This window comes from Lagenorhynchus albirostris, chromosome 19 (assembly GCF_949774975.1).
Source record: "Lagenorhynchus albirostris chromosome 19, mLagAlb1.1, whole genome shotgun sequence".
Taxonomy (NCBI): domain Eukaryota; kingdom Metazoa; phylum Chordata; class Mammalia; order Artiodactyla; family Delphinidae; genus Lagenorhynchus; species Lagenorhynchus albirostris.
The window spans coordinates 21938161-21957014 of record NC_083113.1 but is presented as its reverse complement, the minus strand read 5'-3'; positions in this window follow the sequence as shown (position 1 = coordinate 21957014).

Genomic DNA, 18854 nt, shown 5'->3' with positions numbered 1-18854 from the left:
TAGAACATACTGTGTAGCACAGGAAACTCTACTCAGTGCACCGCGGTGACCTAAATGGGAAGGAAATCCAAAAAAGAGGGGCTATATGTATATGTATAGCTGATTCACTTTCCTGTACAGTAGAAAATAACACAGCATTGTAAAGCAACTATACTCCAATAAAAATTAATTTAAAAAAAGGAAAAGCATGAGGCAGAAGGAGAAGATATGAAATAAGGGAGATGTGGGGAAAGATTCAGGACAGTGGGAGAGAGAAAGTGGTCAGATGGACACAGACAGGTAGGCCTCCAGGTGGACAGACAGACAAGAAGACAGGAACAGACAAGCAGGGGAAAAAATCAAGCTCCTGAAGGAAAATTAGAGAAAGTGACCCAGTGAGAGACCAAAACCACAAAAATCAAAGTAGAATGGAGCACAGACATGGCATTTGTGGTCTAAATACAAAGCACGTGGCCTTCTAAATGGCTTCTCAGGTCAAAAATAAGTGCCCTCCCTGGGGGAGGCACCATGTGCCCACCTACCCTGCTCAGAGCAGGCAGTGGCCTACTTCAGCAAACGGCTCCAGCTGTGAAAGCGTAGGTGCCCAGGGGGCCTGGGTGGCCTATGTGCACAGAAAAATAAGCAGGCCCCAACAGGTTCCCCTCTACCCACAGGGCACCCTGGTTCCCACCCATAGCTTGGCCCCTGATCCCATCAAAACCCCCAGGAAGGCTTGGAACAAATCAGAAATGTTATTCAAATCTCGATTTCCAAAGGTAGATGAGCTGACAACCTCACTCTCAAGTTTCAGCCTAATGTGATTTCAAATGGCAGCATCACACACCCTCTGAAAAGTGTTTATAATCAAGGCACCCGCAGTTCCCTAACCCTAGGGGCACTGCTGGGCTCAGTGGTGAAGGCATTAGTGCATGTAGAGCTGTCACAGGTAATGTCACTAATCTGTGACTAGGAGGGAAAAGGTGGGCTTCCCAGGTTCAGGAGTCCACCCGTGTGGCAAGCAGGTGACAGAAGAATGGGGCCCCTCCCTGGGGTCTGGATCTGCCCAGAGGGCTGGGAGATCACAGCACCTGGGTTGAGAAGGAGCTTGTGCAGAGGCACCGTGGTGACGTAGCAAACACCTCCATTAAACACAACAGTGCTCAGTGAGAATCCAAGAAAACAACTTGCCTGCATCCCTGGGATGCGTTGCTGACACAATTAAGCATAACCCCCCCAATTTCTGACTACCAGTCCTGTGCTTTCTCACCACACCACACTCGCTCTTGATTTTATCCAAATGGTGTCATCAATGAGAAACACAGAGAGAGTTCAGTTTGCTCTTTTTTTTGTTTTGCTGCACCATGCGGCTTGCAGGTGCCCTGGCAGTGAAAGCACTGAGTCCTAACCACTGGACCACCAGGGAATTCCCCATTTGCTCATTTATAAAATGCGGTTGTTGCAGAGATGATAGGAAATAGTGGATCACGGTGACACACATAGCTCAGTGACTAACACAGTACAGGCACTCGGCAAACGCTAGCCGTAGCTGTAGTCGTTAGTATTACTAATTGCTATTGTTATGTACTATTAGTAACAGTAATAATAATAAGGAGCCGTGTGATGTGCTCCTCCATGTGGACTGAATTCCTCAGAACCTGGATCTGTTCCTGTTTGTCTCTGACTCCAGATGCAACTAGAAAATGCCCTCAGGATTTATTCCTCCCCAGTACTCCTAACAGAACAAACTCGAGACATTCAGTGTGCTGTCACTGAAGAGACCAAACAGAGATTTCCAGAGAATCTGCTATGGGCTTGACATGGTGCTGGGGCTTGACATTTGTCATTTGGAATCAATTATGTAGTCATCAGAATACCCATTCCACAGATGAGAAAACAAAGGGTCAGAAGGGCTATGCATGGGGAGAGGCTGACCTGGGTCTGGAAACCCAGGAAGCAGAATCTCACCTCTACTCCCATCCACTCCCGCCTTTCAGACGCTTCCCACAATCAACAGGACCTGCCCCAGCTGGCGATGTCAGGCCTCCCATGGGGACAGAAGAGCCCCCACAGGACACACACTCCCATATAGGTTAGGGCTAGAGTTGGTTAGTGGGGAAAAGATAAATTAGCAAGGGTAAAAGGAGAAAGACAACTTCCTGGGGGGATGCCAGAGTGGCTATATAGGCTTTTGTGAGCACACACATGGCCTCATGCAGAAACGATGAGTTCACACAAGGACACACAGAGGCGTGAACCCAGACACATGGACACACAAGCATGAGCACACACAGACATGGGCATGCACAGGGATACATACAAAAACACACACAGGTGTAAGCACACACCACTCACACAAAAACAGAGACACACAAAGACATACAGGCACGCACACTGGAGCAATCCTGAACCCCAGGATAAAAGCTTCAGGCCCTCAGAGATGCCCTCCCTGGAGAGGCAGCCATGGAACTTGCCCAAGCTGACTGGCACGTCTCCTGTCTCCCTCCCGCCACTGTGCCCCGGCCTCAGACCTGGGCAGGGTGCTCCCTGAACGCACCCAAGCCTCCTTGGTCCCTGCAGCTGCAGCCCTGGGTGCTCCCATGAATCTACCTGAAGGCTAGCACAGCTCCTGGACCAGGCGACAGAGACTGAGAAACAGCTGCCGGGCAGGTGCTCCTTTCAACCGGCAGGATTCTGTCTCCTTGGCCTTTTTCCCTGCCTCTCTCTTGGAATTTCTGCAAGATCTCACAGAAAAACTCACTCATCTCCAGCCACTTAGATGCAAGAAACAGGTGAGTACCAATGGAGAGCCATGCTCCAGAGCTTGCACATGGTGGGCACCAACATGTATCCACCTGAAGCAGATGAGGGAGAGAAGGATCCCTTTGCCCACACCTGGGGGAGGGGAGGTCTCTCTGCTGAGAAGCCCAGGGAGTCTCTGCAGGGCAGGGACAGGCCAGGACAGCCAGGGGCACTCAGTCCCTGAGCCTGGACTTCCTCCTCTTTCCTCCCCAGGGACTGGGGGAGGGACAGAGGGGCAGGTCTGGGGTGGCCCATTGGTTGGCAGATGGGGAAGTGAGGCCATAGAATGTGCCCCTTTCACCATCTGACCCCTGTCTTCCTGCACCCCAAGGTTTGACTGCTGAAACAGCAATCGTGAATTTCACACAGCTTCCTGTAAAGCCGTCCCTCCACTCCTGACTATGGGCACATCAGCACATTACCCTAAGCTCACTGCCCCGGCCCCTCACCCACCTGTCAGCACTAGAGTGTGTCCTGCCTGGGGAGACCCAGCATTCCTCTGGGCCAGAAGATTTCCTAGGAATGAAAAAGGGATGGAAATGACCGCTGGAAAGTTGAAGAATACACTGTATGCAGAGGCATTTGTCTTTTCAGTACACTATTTGTCCCCTCCAGAGGGGCCTGGGCTGAAAGCTGGGCTATTTCAGCCCCAGGGAGATTTGTGAAGGCAGGGAGCTCGCTGTCAGCTCCCTCCTCCCTCCTCAAGCCCCATGAACCCAGAGCCTCACCTGCCCTAAATGTGCCAATCACATTCATTCAGCAAACATCCTGGAGCAGCCAGGCCCTGGGCACGCAAGTGCTGAGATGAAGCATCCGGCTTGGGAGGTGCACACTGTGGAGGGACAGATAAGACATCACTGCACTCCACAGCCACCCTGGGAGAAACCTGAACAAGAACGCAATTAACCCCAAGGACTGAATCTCAAATGGTGGATTTGGAAGCATCATGAGGGAGATATTCATGAGTTTAAATATGAGTTTAAGCACATCTCCCCACCCAAGAGGAGAAGGGAGTTCCCCTCATTCCAGTTCCCAGCTGCCTGACGCTGGCCCTGCACTGTAGCCTGGGGGCAGGCTCTCCCTCAGGACAGCAGGGCACCCTGTCTGTACACTCTGGAGTGGCCTGGCCAGCCTTGTGCTTCCTGCAAAACTGGAGGCTGGTGGGCTCCAGACCCAGCACATCTGCAATGGCCACAGCCATTCTCCCTACCCATCCCCGTCTGGAGGCCATGGGCAGCCTGAAAAGCTGTGGGCTTGGCAGTCAGCTGGGCCTCAGTTCAGAGCCTGTCTCAGCCACCCTTCCCCTGTGAGCAGACACCCCACCAGGAATGAGGAAGCTAATAACCAGCCCTGCAGGGCCCCAGGGGTGTTGGAGGATGAAGCACATGTGCGGGCACCAGCCTCCATCAGCACCTGTCTGGTGCCCTCTCCGTCTGCAGAGTGTCCAGGGGAGGGCGTGTAGCCCAGGGGGCCAGGCCAGGAGCACCAGAGAGGGCTGGGCTAGGGGAGGCCTCTGGCAGCCCCTTCCACACAGGAGCCTTGCCCCTGGGACTGCCAACTCCTGCCAAGCCCCAGCAGTTTCTCAAGTTCAGCAGACTCCAGTGCTGATGAAGTTGGACACATCTGAGTCCATTTATGATATTTAACTATGCAGCCCTTTCTCTGCCCAGCTCAGGAGATCTACACCTGGCTGCTGACCCCTGATAGGGTCCCATGCAGACCCTAGGGCTCTTTGTTGGAGACTGCACTGTTTTCCCAGGGAAAAATGACTCTCCTAGAAAAGAGGGAGGTGAACGTCCTACAGTAACAGTGTGCAGGCATCATCCAGAGAAACCTAGGAAGGGTCCACTGGTCCGGTCTCTTCATGAACAATATTTGCTGCAGGCCAGACATTGTGCCAGGCTCTGGAAATAAGGCCACAAACAAGAGAGTGGTACTCTAAAACCTCCATCCATGAGGTTTCCAAGTACTGTCCAGGGAGAAGGGAGGGCTGTTTCGGTGGAGGAGAAGCAGTGGCAGGCTCCAGAGGCCTGTGCGCTTTGACAAAACCTCTGTAGCAGGGCCCGGGGGCGGTGCCTGCCATACTAGGCTCCTTCTCCAAGATGGCTTCCCAAGGTTTGCATCCAGGAACTACTAGAGGTATAAGCTCCCTGAATGTTGGGACTGCCACAGCACAGGGCTCCATGCACAAGCAGGCAAGTTGTTGGTGAAATAAAGTGCCAAAGAGCTCACAGGACTCCGAGCCCAATGCCCAGGCAGAACCCCAGCGTGCAACACCAGAGTTCAGACCCTCTTGAGACATGCTGCAGTGGTCCTTGTTTTTCCTTGTTCTTTAAGAGAAAGGGAAGAAGGAAGGTGGGAAGGAAAAAGGAAAGGGAGGGAAAAGAGAAGGAAGGAAGAGGAGGGGGATGAGGGGCGGAGGAACAGATGGAGGGAACCACTGAGGGGTACATAGACCTGCCTGTGCGCCTCTTGCTGTTCTTTGAGGATGACAGTGATTCTGCCTGTATTTAGGAAACTATAAAGTTTGCCCTCCTCTGGTTCCCCAGGGCTTGTGTCTGTTTTCCAAGCCCATTGGAAAGGAGTGTGAAGGCCAGGGTGTGTATTCCATGGAAGGGCTCTTGCTGGAAGACACCGGGACACACAATTCCTGGTCCCACAGGCAGAGGTACTGACATCTGCTCAGACAATCTAATTGAAAATGCAGCGGCAATTACTGTTTTGTTTTAAGAATGGCTTTTCCTCATCTGTTGATCTCCAGGCCTGAGGTACTGCTTCTTTAATTATATCAGAACCCATCAGCTCACGCAATGAAATGCCTGGCATGTTGTCTGCCAAGAGTGATATGACTTACCCCTTGGAATTTTCTCTGGTCCAGGCAATACAAGACCTACTGTAATGGATGATTCCTTGGGAAGGACATATTTTAGAAACAAGGTGCTTCCATTCTCCCAAAAAGACACCAGATTTCTAGAACCCTCAACAACTGTGAACAGAACAGAGGGGCTGGTTGAAGCCAAATGCTGTGGTTGCTGGGAATGGCCGAGAGACTCCTGTGGTTTGTGCTGGACCCTCAGCGAGTGCCCAGCCAAGGGAAGCCTCCCAGGGCCTGGAGAGCCATGCTGCCGGGAGAAGCGTGCTCATTTGTCTGCCCCGGGGAGCAGGGGCATCCATCCCCAGCATTCAGTGAGTCTCCCCAGATGCTGGGATTAAGGATTTGGCCACAAGCAGGTTATGTAGAAGGTGATCCCGGAAGCACTGACGCGGGAATAGGGAAGCAGAGAGGGAGGAGGTGACAGAGTGTGACGACGGACGAGCTGCCGCATTTGAGGGCTATCAGAGATGGTTGGAAGAGGCCCTAGGGTTGGCCCCTGTGGGTGAGCGTAAGAGGCCCCACAGCCTTGCCATAGCAGCAGCATTACCTGCATAAGCTGCCCTCGGAAGTCGGCCTGGCCTCTGACACAGGGGCGAGCAGAGATCCCTGCCTGCTGGCTGCACTCCTGTCCCCAGCAGGAGCAACACCGCACCACGCACGGAGCCCACGGGCTTGTTCCTCCCACACAGCGAACTCCGTCTCTGGAGATGACGGAGAGCTGGGGGAGGAGAAACGCGTTTCTCACATCTGGAGACAGAGACAGGAGGCAAGGTACTGCTCTTTCCCAGCCTCCCAGGTGATTCACGTTCCTCATGCACGGAGCGCTGGAGGGGAGGAGGGAGCAGCTTCACGTTTCCTGGAGCTGGAATCTCTCCTCGGCCTTGCACAGGTCTCCCAGTCTCTCTGGGTTCCAGATTCCCCACGCCCTTCAGGCTCCAGGACAGCCCAGAGTGGGAGGCGGTGGAGCGGAGCCGCGAGCTTGGTGTGCCGCCCGCGCTCCGCCCAGCTCGCTGGGCCCGGGCCGGCCCTGCCTCTGCCTGTGCTCATCCTGAGAGCCTTCCAGGCACGTCACTGAGTGTGCAAAGCAAGGAACTCAGAGGAGGAGGCTTCCCAGCCCACTGCCAGGCCCAGTGTTAACAGACTGTCCTTCCATTATCCCTCCCGTTCTGCAAGATAAAATAAATTAAATCAAAATGCTAAAATGGAGAGTCTAAGGGCTGTGTGCCCTGAATACAGACCCTGCTGGCTGAGGTCTGTTCCCACAGGGTGACTCAGCTCCGGATTTCTGAAGATACTTTTCTCTAGGCCAGCCAGCTTGTCAGCACTGCTTTCCTCCTCCTCCCTTGGCTGAGAAAGACCTCTGAAGGCCTCACCTCCACCCAGGAGCGCAGGTCGGCGGACACAGCCTGGGCCAAATAGGAGCCTGTCTGGCTCCAGCGTCCTCCTAACCCCTGAGCAAGAGGAGACTCCAGGAGCTGCCCAGCTCGGAGTACAAGCCTGTCTCCCACCTGATCAGGGACGACCTAGAGTCGGGGCGCCTAGAGTTGCGGCGGCACTTTGGTCCACTCACCCTTCCTTCCACTATGGTCACTCCTGCCTTCAGAGTGCTCCAGAGGGTACCCAGTCGCACCCCTTTAGGAAGTCTCTTACACATCTAACCTATGCCCACCAAGCTGTGAGATAGCCTTCTTCCTCTCCTTCTGCTAGCCGTGGGGATGGATCAAAGCCGGTCATCAGCCTTCAGATGAGAACTGCTGTTGACCCATCACAGCTCTGTCAGTTCCCAGTAGGACCCCTCCTCCGTGGGAATATTAATAACAGAAACGGTGGCCGGAGAGTGAGGATTCCCATGTGCTACGGAAGGATTTCACTTATGATATGACTACCATCACTGCCAGGTCATAGGTCAAAGGGAGGCTGGGGCTGTTAAGCAGCTTGGTCAGGTCCGGGCCGTGGGTGAGCATGGAGCCAGGACACAGAGTGGATCCCTAACTGCATGCCAGCATCCCTAAACCGCCATGCTGCTTGCCCTGCTCTACCCCGGCTGGACACCAGCCCCCTCCATGGGGCCGTCAGCATTGGGCGTCAGGAAGGACCAATTGGCCCCCACAGCCCATCATGCCCTTCTCCCCTGTTCCTCCCGTCCACACACTGGCCCCTCCAGCAGAGCCTGTGGAAGTACAGTGACAGCCAAGGGAGAACTGATTTGCAGTGAAAGATTGGGTAGCCACAGCCCATACTCCCTGCCATCCCATGGCTGATTCCAGGAAAAGAGCATGCACTCCAGTGTCGTGCCCTCTCTGCATGGTTCCCAGACCCCCAGCCATCCAATCCAGCTCTCCCAGTTTGCCGGCTTGCCCACTCTGGGCCTCAGCCCCCTGTCGCCTGCAGGAGGCCAGCAGCCTCATTCAGGGCCAGTGGGTAAATGGCAACATCGCCTTCCTGTCCAGTCCCACAGTCCCCAGGAGCAGGTGGGCAGCTAAACATCCCCATTTACACCACAGGCCCCGTGGGGCACCAGGCAGTGGCAGGCACCTGTGACCCCTGAAGGACTTGAGTTGCCCTGTGAGGGAAAGCTCGGGCCAGGGAGCACTTGGGCTACGCCTCCGCCCCATGCCCCAGGCAGTGATGAGGGCAGAGGAGAGAGACAGAGAAGAGAGACAGGGGCAGGCAGAGAAGGCAATGGTGTGTGGGTCAGACCCAGGACCCACGGGAATCATCCAGAGTCCAAGCCATGGCTCCTGCCCTCCCCTGAGCTCAGGACCATGGTGCTCAGCTGCGAGCCTTACCTGTCTGAGGATAGCAAGCCGGACACTCCTTCTCCTGGTTCTGCAAAGTAGGTGGGGCCATAGGCCTGGGTGGGGCTCCTGCCTATGGAGGGGGTGGGCGGGGATGCTGCCTCATGTGGAGCAGAGGTCACTGAGCAGCTCTCTGCTACATGACCTTGGGCCCCAGATGCCCCATCCTACAATGGCACAGGCCCTTCCAGCTGACCTTCTGAGAGGTCCCAATTCTCCCAGCCATGGGTTCAGGCTGGCTGCGAGGGACCCAGCACTCTGCACGGTGAGGCACCCGTGTGAGCCCCTCCAGGGTCCAATCTTGCCATGCTTAGCCACGAGATGAGAGGGAAAGGTCAGATTTAACAATGGGACCATCTGCTTTATCACTTTCCAACTATCTGGATATTCCTCTGCAGATGATCTTCGATAACATTCCTGGGTTGAATGCCAAAAAGAGAGAAAACTTTGGACTCACAACCATAGGCATAAACATCTAATTAAGCTCATTCTTTGAACAAAACCATATCTGAGAGCACCTGTTAGCCCTCCTTCACCTCAGCCGCTGCAGCCTGTTGGGACAGCATTCACAGAGGGTGGGAGAGAGACAGCCCAGCCTGGCATATGGCCCTGCCCCTTCCCTGGCATTTCCCGTCTCTGAGCTCCCCTGGCTCAGCTGTTTGGTCACTTGTTCCTGAGGTCTTACAATCACAGAGTCCATCCATAGTCCTTTCTCCTGGGCTTAAAGACCCCACCCCCCCCACCCCCCGAGACGTCTAGCAGGCCCCTGTCTCTTGTCTCTGCCTCCTCCACAAACGTCAGGGCCTTCCTTGTCTGGGAAGTTTCCCACAGCTTAGGCCCGTGTCCATCTCCTTTACCCAGAACCAGAGAGGGAGACCCTCCCCTTTCTCAGCACCCATCAAAGCCACCTGCAGCCGCCACATCACACCGGAGGATGCTGTTCACTGTCCAGTGCTCTGAGCAGAGGGGGCACAGTGAGCCGGGAGACCATGTGCATGGGTTCTAACCCCACCTCCGTTGCCACCTCACCGGGTAATGGCAACTATTCTCCATGCCTCCCATCTCCCTAAGCCTCAGTTTCCCCATCTGTACCTAGAGGGTTGGGCCCAGGGCTCTCTGTGGTACCCAAGTCTCTGTCTTCAGGGGCCAGGTCATTCCCAGGAGCACCTGCCAGCCTCTTCAACAGTCTGGCCTCTAATTATGAAACAGGAGGAATTGGGGTGGACCCTGCCTAAGATGGCCAGCTGGTGACCCTCCCTGAGGCCAGCAGTGAGGTACATACCCTCAACTGACCTGACAGCTCCTCAGGGGAGGGCACACAGCCCTACACACAGAGAAGACTCCATCCCCTCCCTGCTCCGCACTTCTCACCCAGGCCACACTCACTAGATCCCACACACCAGCCTCTCCAGCCCCAGCGTGCAACTCTCCCCAGAGCTCCTAGCTCCTGATACAATGGCCTGAGTCTGCTTACAGCCACTATGGGCCAGGTTGCCCCTTCCCTGGCCTTCACACAGGCCACTTCTCTTCTGGAAAGGCCGGTCCCTCTCCTCAAGGCCTGGGCCCTCCTCACCCCTCAAGCCTGTGCTCCAGTGTCATCCTTCCTGACCCTCCTACGCCCCCATCACACAGGGCTGCAATCCCCTCGTATCTCCCTGTCTCTCCAGCCAGCCCCTGGGCTCTGCAGGGCAGGAACCGCAGCTGTCCTCCTGACCAGCAGGGCTGAGCGCTCCGCTCACATCTCTAGGGTGAATGAATGAGCAAGTGAGAATGAATGAACATTGGAACCTCGGGACCCACACACCTTGACCTTTCGTGCAACTAGGCCACAGGGAAAGCATACGCTCCCCACGCTGGGCCTCCTGCTCCCCAAGACAGTACCCACGGCCCCCCCGGAGGCCCCCAGGGGCCCCATCCTGGGAGGGAATCAGCCCTGACTCCCCACAGCTTCCTTCACTTTGCTTTCCTCTTGCAAACATATTCAAATGTTTAAATTCTGTTTTGGGAACAATTAGCCTAACTTACGGTCTAATCACATTTTGTCTTCTGATGAAAAAATACACAGAAAACTTGGAAAATGATGACTGATAAGGCTTTATTGTATTTCTTTCTTTTTTTAATAGTGTTTTTTATGCGCATAAGCATATCACAGATGAAAAGACTCTAGCAACTGTCTAGCCCAACACCCTCATTGTACTCAGGGGGAAACTGAGGCCTAGTGAGGGGAAAACACCTACCCAAGTTCCCGAGACCTGAGACCCAGATCTCTTGGCATTTGCCTCTTTCTTCTCAATAATGTGAGAAGACTGGACCCAATTCTCCTGGGGTCCTTTAGGACCAATATCCTAGGGTTCTGATGTCTCCAGATTCTGGGGTTACAAGGCTTCACATACCAGGGGGCAAAAGGAGATGGCAGACTGAAGAGCAGGCATGGGTTCCCAGCCAGAGGCACCCTCTCCTGTATCCCCATCAGACAATGGTGTGCAAACCAGACCCCTACCTCACCACCCAGTGATGCTGGGACTCATTACCACACACCCACTAGTCCCTAAGGGATCCAGATGGCATCCACCAGGGAGATGTTGAAAACCTGTTTGAAAGCAGGAGGACCTGCCACTGTGATGTCATGAGAGAGCTCACTCCCTCTGCCCCCTTCCCAGCAGCCCTGCTTCCCTGCAGTGGGTTTCAAATGCCCAAACAGCACCGCCCCACTTGGACACAGCCTGACTTGATTAAATGCATCTGGGATTGTTTGTTCAGTGCGGGTCCCCTCTCCCACTGCAATATCAAATCCCGGCAGCAGGAACGCTGCACTTTGCTCCCTTTAAGCCTCACTCAGTGCAGTGGCAGTGCGTCCTCGGTGCCCTGTGCCACGTGTGCCGGCTGACCGCTCACAGCCAGTACAGTACAGTAAGCTTGTAAGCTTCCACGTTTTGCATTATGTTATTATTTTGCTCACAATAGCCCAGATAAGCATCATTCTTCTTGTCCTCACTTTGCGAATGAGAGACCTGAGGAGACTCAGAGAAGGAAGGCAGCACATCCAAGGTTGCTCAGCCAGGAGGGCAGGGCAGGACGTCACCTGCTGTGCTCTGCCCTCTCTATGCCATACGATCTAGGGGACTTGGACATGCTCATTCAAAGGGGCAGCTTCCTGCGGACACGTGCCTGGTCTTGAGCTGAATGAAGGTCATTCTCCCCCTGGTGGTGGGAGTTCCTGAGAGCTGTGCTCACTGTCATGGTTCAGCAGGCTGGGCATGGGGCTAAAAGGTGACCCTCTGAGAACCATCACCCTGAGGGGAGGCCTCACTGAGATACCTGAGCCTACATTATGAAGATCTGTCTGTGTGAAAGCGAGGAGGGGGCTCCAGACAGGGACCACACAAGGCACGAGGCAATGACCAGAGGGAGAAGCACGAAGCCTGTCCCATCCTGAGGCCCCAGCAAATGGCCCAGCTGTGGCTCTTTCTCAGGCTGCAGAGGCCCCGCCAAATGGCCCAGCTGTGGCCCTGGCAGATGGGCCTTCCACGGGCACTGGAGGCCGGATGGGCACTCAGCAGGCAGGCCCCCTCTCTCCCAGAAGCCCTGCCACACACAGCCACAGGCTGAACCTCCGGCTGACAGGATGTGGCTCCAACAGCACTGACCAGCTGGGGAGCCCCAGCTCGTTAGTTTCTAATTAAGAGAAAATATGCGTCTTGACCTTCCTCCCTGAGCCGTTCCCCGCTACAAGGCCTGGCCAGTGGCCGGTTATCACTTCCAGATGCTCGCAGGCCCACTGCTGCAAGAGAGCCACCTGGCTGGGGGCAGGTGTGTCTGTGCCAATGGAAGGGGCCCTGGACCTTGCAGGTGAACATCACTGTGTTAAGTGGGCAGGAGTCAGGCAGTTCCTCCTGCTACAAGATGATGATCAGCCCATCGGGCCAACGTTCAATGCTACTGACCTGTGGGGCTCCCAGAAAACCCAGATACAGCCTCTGACCATGGGAACATTCAGGGAAGAGAAGTGCAGTCCATGCACGGGGCTTGTGGAGCATACAGGATGGAATGCCTGGGGAAATCTGGAAGGCTTCCCTGACATCTGGGTCCTGAAGGATGAGTAGGAGTTTGCCTCCAGGGGCATGATGGGAGAGAATATTCCAGATGGAAAGAACAGCCCTGTCCACAGTCACAGGACTAGGAACCTTCAAACCCAGGTCTCTCTGATTTCAAACTCAGTGCCCTTAAACCCTGTGCTCTGCTGCTATTTCTGTGACAAGCCTTTGAATGCCGTGTCAAAGCCCAGAGAAAGGTCAGGGAAGGGGGCAGGTTCAGATGTATTTTGGAAAAGTTCTTCCAAGAGTATGATGGATGGAAGGGGAGACTTGGAAGACATTTCTGAGATACAATCCACAGATTTTGTAACCAGTTGCATATGGGGCAAGTCCCCTCACCTTTCTAAACCCGAGTTTCTTAGTGTGAAATGGGCTATAGGGATGTGTGCCATCCCCCTGCACTGCCCACCTGCAGGCTGTCGTGAGGAGCAGAGGGACCCCTGGGGCTGACTGCCTGGCCCAGGATCTCTGTGTGCCCTTCAGCAAGTCACCTGACCGCTGAAGCCTCAGATCTGTCATCCAGAAGAGCTGCTGTGAGCACAGGAAGAACTGGGCCACGTGGATCACTTAGTATGGGATCCAGCAGAGTGACAACGCAGTGAGTGCCAGCTGGTGCCCGAGGGCCCCGGCTTGTAAAGCAGTGCATGCACCATGTAAAAAGCCACAGCAGCTTTGAGAAGGTGGGAAGAAGCATCCCAATGACAGAGCAGTTGTGTTAAGAAAGAGGACTTAGGGGGAGAAGTAACACGACTTTCTGTATTTCTAAGACATTTAATGATATTTATAACATTTAATAATTTTAAAATAAGAACATTTAATAATTTAAAAATAAGTTTTCAGGAAGACTTACAACGTAAGTAATTATTATCATAGAAAAGCCCTGATCTTGAACAACTAGGTTTGGGGGCTTGCCAACACCAGGAACCACTTGGGGATGTCAAAGTGCCCTCTACCGCCCTTCAATCTCAGTGCTCTCTGGGGATGACACCTTGAGAAGGTCAAAATGCTGAAAAGCCTGTCCAGCTTTCTTTGTGTCCTGTCTTCTCCCATCTGTCCCCAACCCAGAAAAGAGCACAAAGAACAAACATGCACCATGGGCTCACCACGTGCTGGACCCTGGGCTGAGCTCTCTGTGTGGACTGTGGCCTTTGATCTTCCCACACCGTCTGAGGAAGGGATCTAGTGACCCCACTAACCACCCAGGGTCTGGATACCGTGGCACCTCCCCTTGTGTAACCCCCTCACCCGCCGGGGGACGTGAGCTTGCCAAGCTGCGTGCACACGGGACTCTGTCCCCAGGGCCCTCACACACCCAGTAAGCATAGGCCGCCCAGGCTGTGGGGCCCAAGAGGAGATGGGTGTGGGGAAGCCATCCCAAGGTGACCCGGGACCGGCTCTCAGGGCGGGAGAGAGTGGGCAGGCGGCCTCCTGCACGAGGGTGGGCAGGGTTGGGAGATGGGGCGCACTGGAGAGACTGAAGCAGGCAGAGGTGCCGTCAGGCTCATGGACTGGAGGAACCAGCCTTGAAAGCCAGGCTGATGGAACAGGACATGACACCAAAAGAGCTAAAAGAATCAAGGAGATCAGCCTGGCTGTGGTATAGTCAGAAAATTATTAGGCAGTCCAGGAAAGGACTGTGGGGAGAAAGGGCTTCTAAATTTATTTCTTGGACTCTAGGACACAACTGATTTGGGAGGCCCCTGAGTTAGAGGAGAGGGCCCCAGCCCTGGCCTCTCAGAGCTCTGGGGACCCGGGAAGCCTCGGAGCCCACGGAACCACCACTTCTTCCATCCTTCAAGCCAGGTCATCCCTCCCCAAACCTCAAGCTATGTGACTGTGGTCACGGTGGCCCTCCAGGTAGGGGTGATGAGAAGAGCGTTCAAAGATGCAGAAGTCGGGCACACAGGTGCTCACTGACACACGCGCACACACACACACACACACACACACACACACACACACACACTCTCGTGCATCATCTGCTATTAACCGAGACAACAAAGAGATGGCGTGAAATGCAGCCAACAGATGGGAGCCCACCAAAATGTCAGCCAGAAGAGATAGCCCACATCAGGAAAACAAAATTCCAATTTTGCAAAATCCTTTCCTCCCTCCTCCCTCCTCAGAGAAAAATTCCCATGGAGGCTTCTGGAACTTTGGCAATCCAAGATGATTTATTTATTCAGGACCACCACACCATCGTGCATGTTAAGTACAAAAAGGAAAAAATGCTTTTAGATTTGGAAATGGGGTTGCAGTACAGATGGTGCCTGAACATACATAAATTCTGTTGCTGTGTGAACAGATGGAAACTTGAAGGAAAAAAATTTTAAAACTTTAGCATTCATCTGCCAGACCACTGCCAGAGAAGAGGGAGTTCGTCACTTCACTGGGAGAGTCTTGGTCTTCCAATCTGTAGGATGGGGTTGAGAAATTGTGCCATGTTCAATGGTCAGTCCAACCTGGTTTTGATTTCTGGCTCTGCCATTTACAGCTGGGGGAACTTGGGCATGTTACTTAACCTCTGTGACCCGGGTCCTCCTCTGAACAAGAGGATAATGGGGAGGGCTCCCAGGATTGCTGTAAGAACTGAACCCCATGATGTATACAGAGCATGCATTCACGCCCGGCACAGAGTGAGGACCTGATAAATGGCAGCACCGGCTGGCAGGTGTGGTGGGGCTCCCTTGCCAGGTAACACCTGAGGGAGCCTGGATGGGAAGCTGAGACACCAAGAAGGCTCGTGGTTGACCCCACAGGAGAGGCTGGGGAGAGAGAGAGGACATAGCAGCTGCTTCTGGACAACATCTCCTTTCCAGAAGACTCCCAGGGTCTGGGCAAGATCGCATTAGGCGAGGGTTGGTGGGCAGGCTCAGTAAGACCTTGGGAAGGGGGAGAACAATTCAAATGGAAGGTTCTCTCCACACGGCCTCACCCTCACTCCGGAAGCAATTTAGTCCTCAGTTTCTGCCCCATGGCGGGAGTCCATCTGTGATAGGTTGATTGCAAAAATGGCCATAATTCATCATCCCTGCCCGCCTCCTGGTCCCTTGTCAGGCGATTCATCAAGAGTTGGGGTCTTCCTGTCCAACCTGGCCTTGTGACTCGCTTTGGCTAATAGAATGCAGTGTAAGTGACAGTGTGCCCATCAAGGCCAGGCTGCCACTCTCTTTGACTCCTCCAGGCAAGTCCGGCTAGCCTGCTGGAGGAGAAGACATGGGGAGCACAGCCAAATTAGCCCCAGGGTCCCAGTTGAGGACCCAGACATGGAAGATCAAGGTGAAGATCAACAAAGCTGCCTAGCCAACCCTCAAGTAACCACAGGCAACTGAGTGAGCCTGCCAAGCAAAGCTTGGGTCAGCAGAGCACCAGGCGAACCCACTGATGCGTGGGCAAAACTCTGCACTTATAGTTGTGCCACAGAGGTTTGGTGGCTGTTTGTTATGTGGCGAAAGACATGGACCCATCCTCTTCCACCAACCTCACACTCCAAACCAACCACCTTACTCTGCAGAGAGTGGGAGGAGGGGAGGGTCTCAGTACAGACCCAGAAAAGTGATTCAGAATTCAGAAACTGTCAACTCAGAGGCAAGGAGCTCTCTGCTTCACACACCAGGGGGCCAGCCCAGAAGCAGAAGGCCAGGTCACAGTGGTCTGAAAGCCCCTTTCCCAGCACAGCTAGTCCACCCTGATGAGTGACGGAGTTGCTGACCATCTTCAACATGGGATTAGTGGGGGGTCCTGGTCCTCAGCTGCTAGACTGGCTCCACAGAGAGGGCAGCCCCGCCCCCCAGGTCCCACAGTGAAGGGGAGCCTGAGCTGGAGACCCCAGAGCTGGGCAGGAAGGTGGGTCCCAGCAGAGTCCTCCTCCCAGTCAACCTTGTAGACACTCTCCCAGGAAACCCTCTCGCCAACCACCGCTGCGTGGCCTCTGTGCTGGTGCACACTCCAGGTGACTTTAGCTCCAGGGGACCTGGAGGGCCCTGGCTGATGTTAAGGGAAAAAAAACCCAAACTAATGACACTTGTTAAAGATGGTAAGGGAGGGCTTCCCTGGTGACGCAGCGGTTAATAATCCACCTGCCAAAGCAGGGGACACGGGTTCGATTCTTGATCCAGGACGATCCCACATGCCTCAGAGCACCTAAGCCTGTGCGCAACAACTGCTGAGCCTGCGCTCTAGAGCCCATGAGCCTCAACTACCGAAGCCTGCACGCCTAGAGCCCATACTCTGCAACAAGAGAAGCCACCACAGTGAGAAGCCCACGCACCACAACGAAGAGTAGCCCCCGCTCGCCGCAACTAGAGAAAGCCCGTGCACAACAACAAAGACCCAACTCAGCCCAAAATAAATAAATTAATTTATTTATTAAAAAAAAAAACAAAGATGGTGAGGCAGGCTTTATTCAGGACCACTGCAGTAGGTACAGGGACCACTGCAGTGGGGCTTTGCAGTCGGGGGAAGAGGTTGGGCTCAACTCGGAATACAGCCTGAAAGTGGAAGTGACTAACCAAGGAGCAGGTGGAGATCAGTGGATGGAAAATTACTAAAAGGACACATCAGGGGTGGGGGAGACTCTGGCTAGAATGATCTAAGAGTGAGAGACAGGCCAGCGTGATCAGACATCACCTTTGGGAGCAGGGAGGGTGAAGAACCTGATTAGGTATCCAAGGTGATCAGATATCACAGGTGGGAAGTTCTTGTTAAACTTAGCAGGATTCTTGCTAAAACTAGATTCTAGAAGGAAGTGCACAGATAGGCCTAGGAGAATGGTCAGGAGCCTGACTAGAGTTTGATTAAGCAAAGTATCTTTGTCACTGACACCACCCTGAGTGGCTGTGGCCCATGGAGGTGGCAGGGCATGCTCCCCATCAGGGTGAAGCAGAGTTAAGTTCTGAGGGCCCTGCCCACCCCCAGCCCTGAGCAGACCCTCCAAACCCGCCCTTCATGTCCATCTGAGGTCTGATGCTCCAGGGGAGCGTCCCAGGAGAGACTCCCGGCACAGAAAGGAGGGCTTGTCTTCCATCCCATCCACTCTGCTTTTAAAACTGTCCATGGCTTGTCTTATCTGAAAATATTTCCCAGAGAATCTTGCCTTAATGTTCATTAATTGTGAGTAACTTTCCTCTTGCTACGTTCAACTTTCAGACCCCCACAGTTTCTGGAGAGTCTCACTCTTCAGAAACACACACACACTGGATGCTTTCTCAGGTGCGGTTACCTCTGTCTGCAATGCCTTTCTCCTACTTTTCAATCCAGCAAACTTCCACTCATCTTTCAAGACCTTACTAATATGACACCTCTTCAGTGAAGCCTTCCATGATTTCCCTGGGCAGAGTTTGGTATTATCTCCTGGGCTTTCTGAAACTTGGGTTGTACATCTCCTCAAGTGCTGACCACAGGTTAGCAAACTATGGTTCGTGGGCCAAATCCAGTCTATCCCTTGTTTTGGTAAATACAGTTTTATTGGAACAGAGCCTGGTCCATTTGTTTATATACTGTCTGTGGCTGCTTTCCTGCTACAATAGCAACAAGACCATCTGGTCCACAAAGCCAAATATCTACTATGTCATCCTTTACAAAAAGTTTGCTGACCCCTGCCCTCGACTATGAGCCTCTCAAGAGCTAGGACAAGGACAGGACTGCTTGCCTCTGTCCTGCAGCCTGGCTGGGAGGAGGCACAGAAGGCACTTGATAAAAGTTTGCTGAATTAATGAATAGATGAGTGAATGAATAAGTGAATGGAGATGTTATGGGTGCATCACAAAGCCCATGTTGACAATTTCATGCATGGGACTAGTTTCCCAGAGGACACAGTGGAACTTTCCACCAGCCCCACATGTCTCAGGGTTTCAGTGTGCGCCACCAAGAGGAAAGAATTCCAGGTTTCAAGAAGTGTGGGCAACTGTGATGTGCTGGACATCTCCCTGCCCCATCTTTCAGCTCACATTTTCGCTCTAGCTATTGCAGGAGCAACCAGCTGCCTACAGGGGTAGCTGGCAGCACCTGCTTCCGTGGCCCTCCACATCACTTGCTCTCTGTTCTGGGTCCTCTGCTTCTGCCCCTGGGATGCCCAGGAAGGTTCTCGGCCATTCTGGGGCATACCCATCCATACCCATCCTTGGAAATGCAGGGTAAACACCCCCAGAAACTCCTGGCCAGTGGGGGATGCACATTCACAGATGAATTGTTTCTTCCTCTGTTGTCTCAGGTGGGCAACTGATGCATGTCCTACACAGTACCTCAGAGGGTCCCCAGGAGAAAAGAGCCCTAGTTACACACAGTGATTTCCCTCCACCCCTGCTTCAC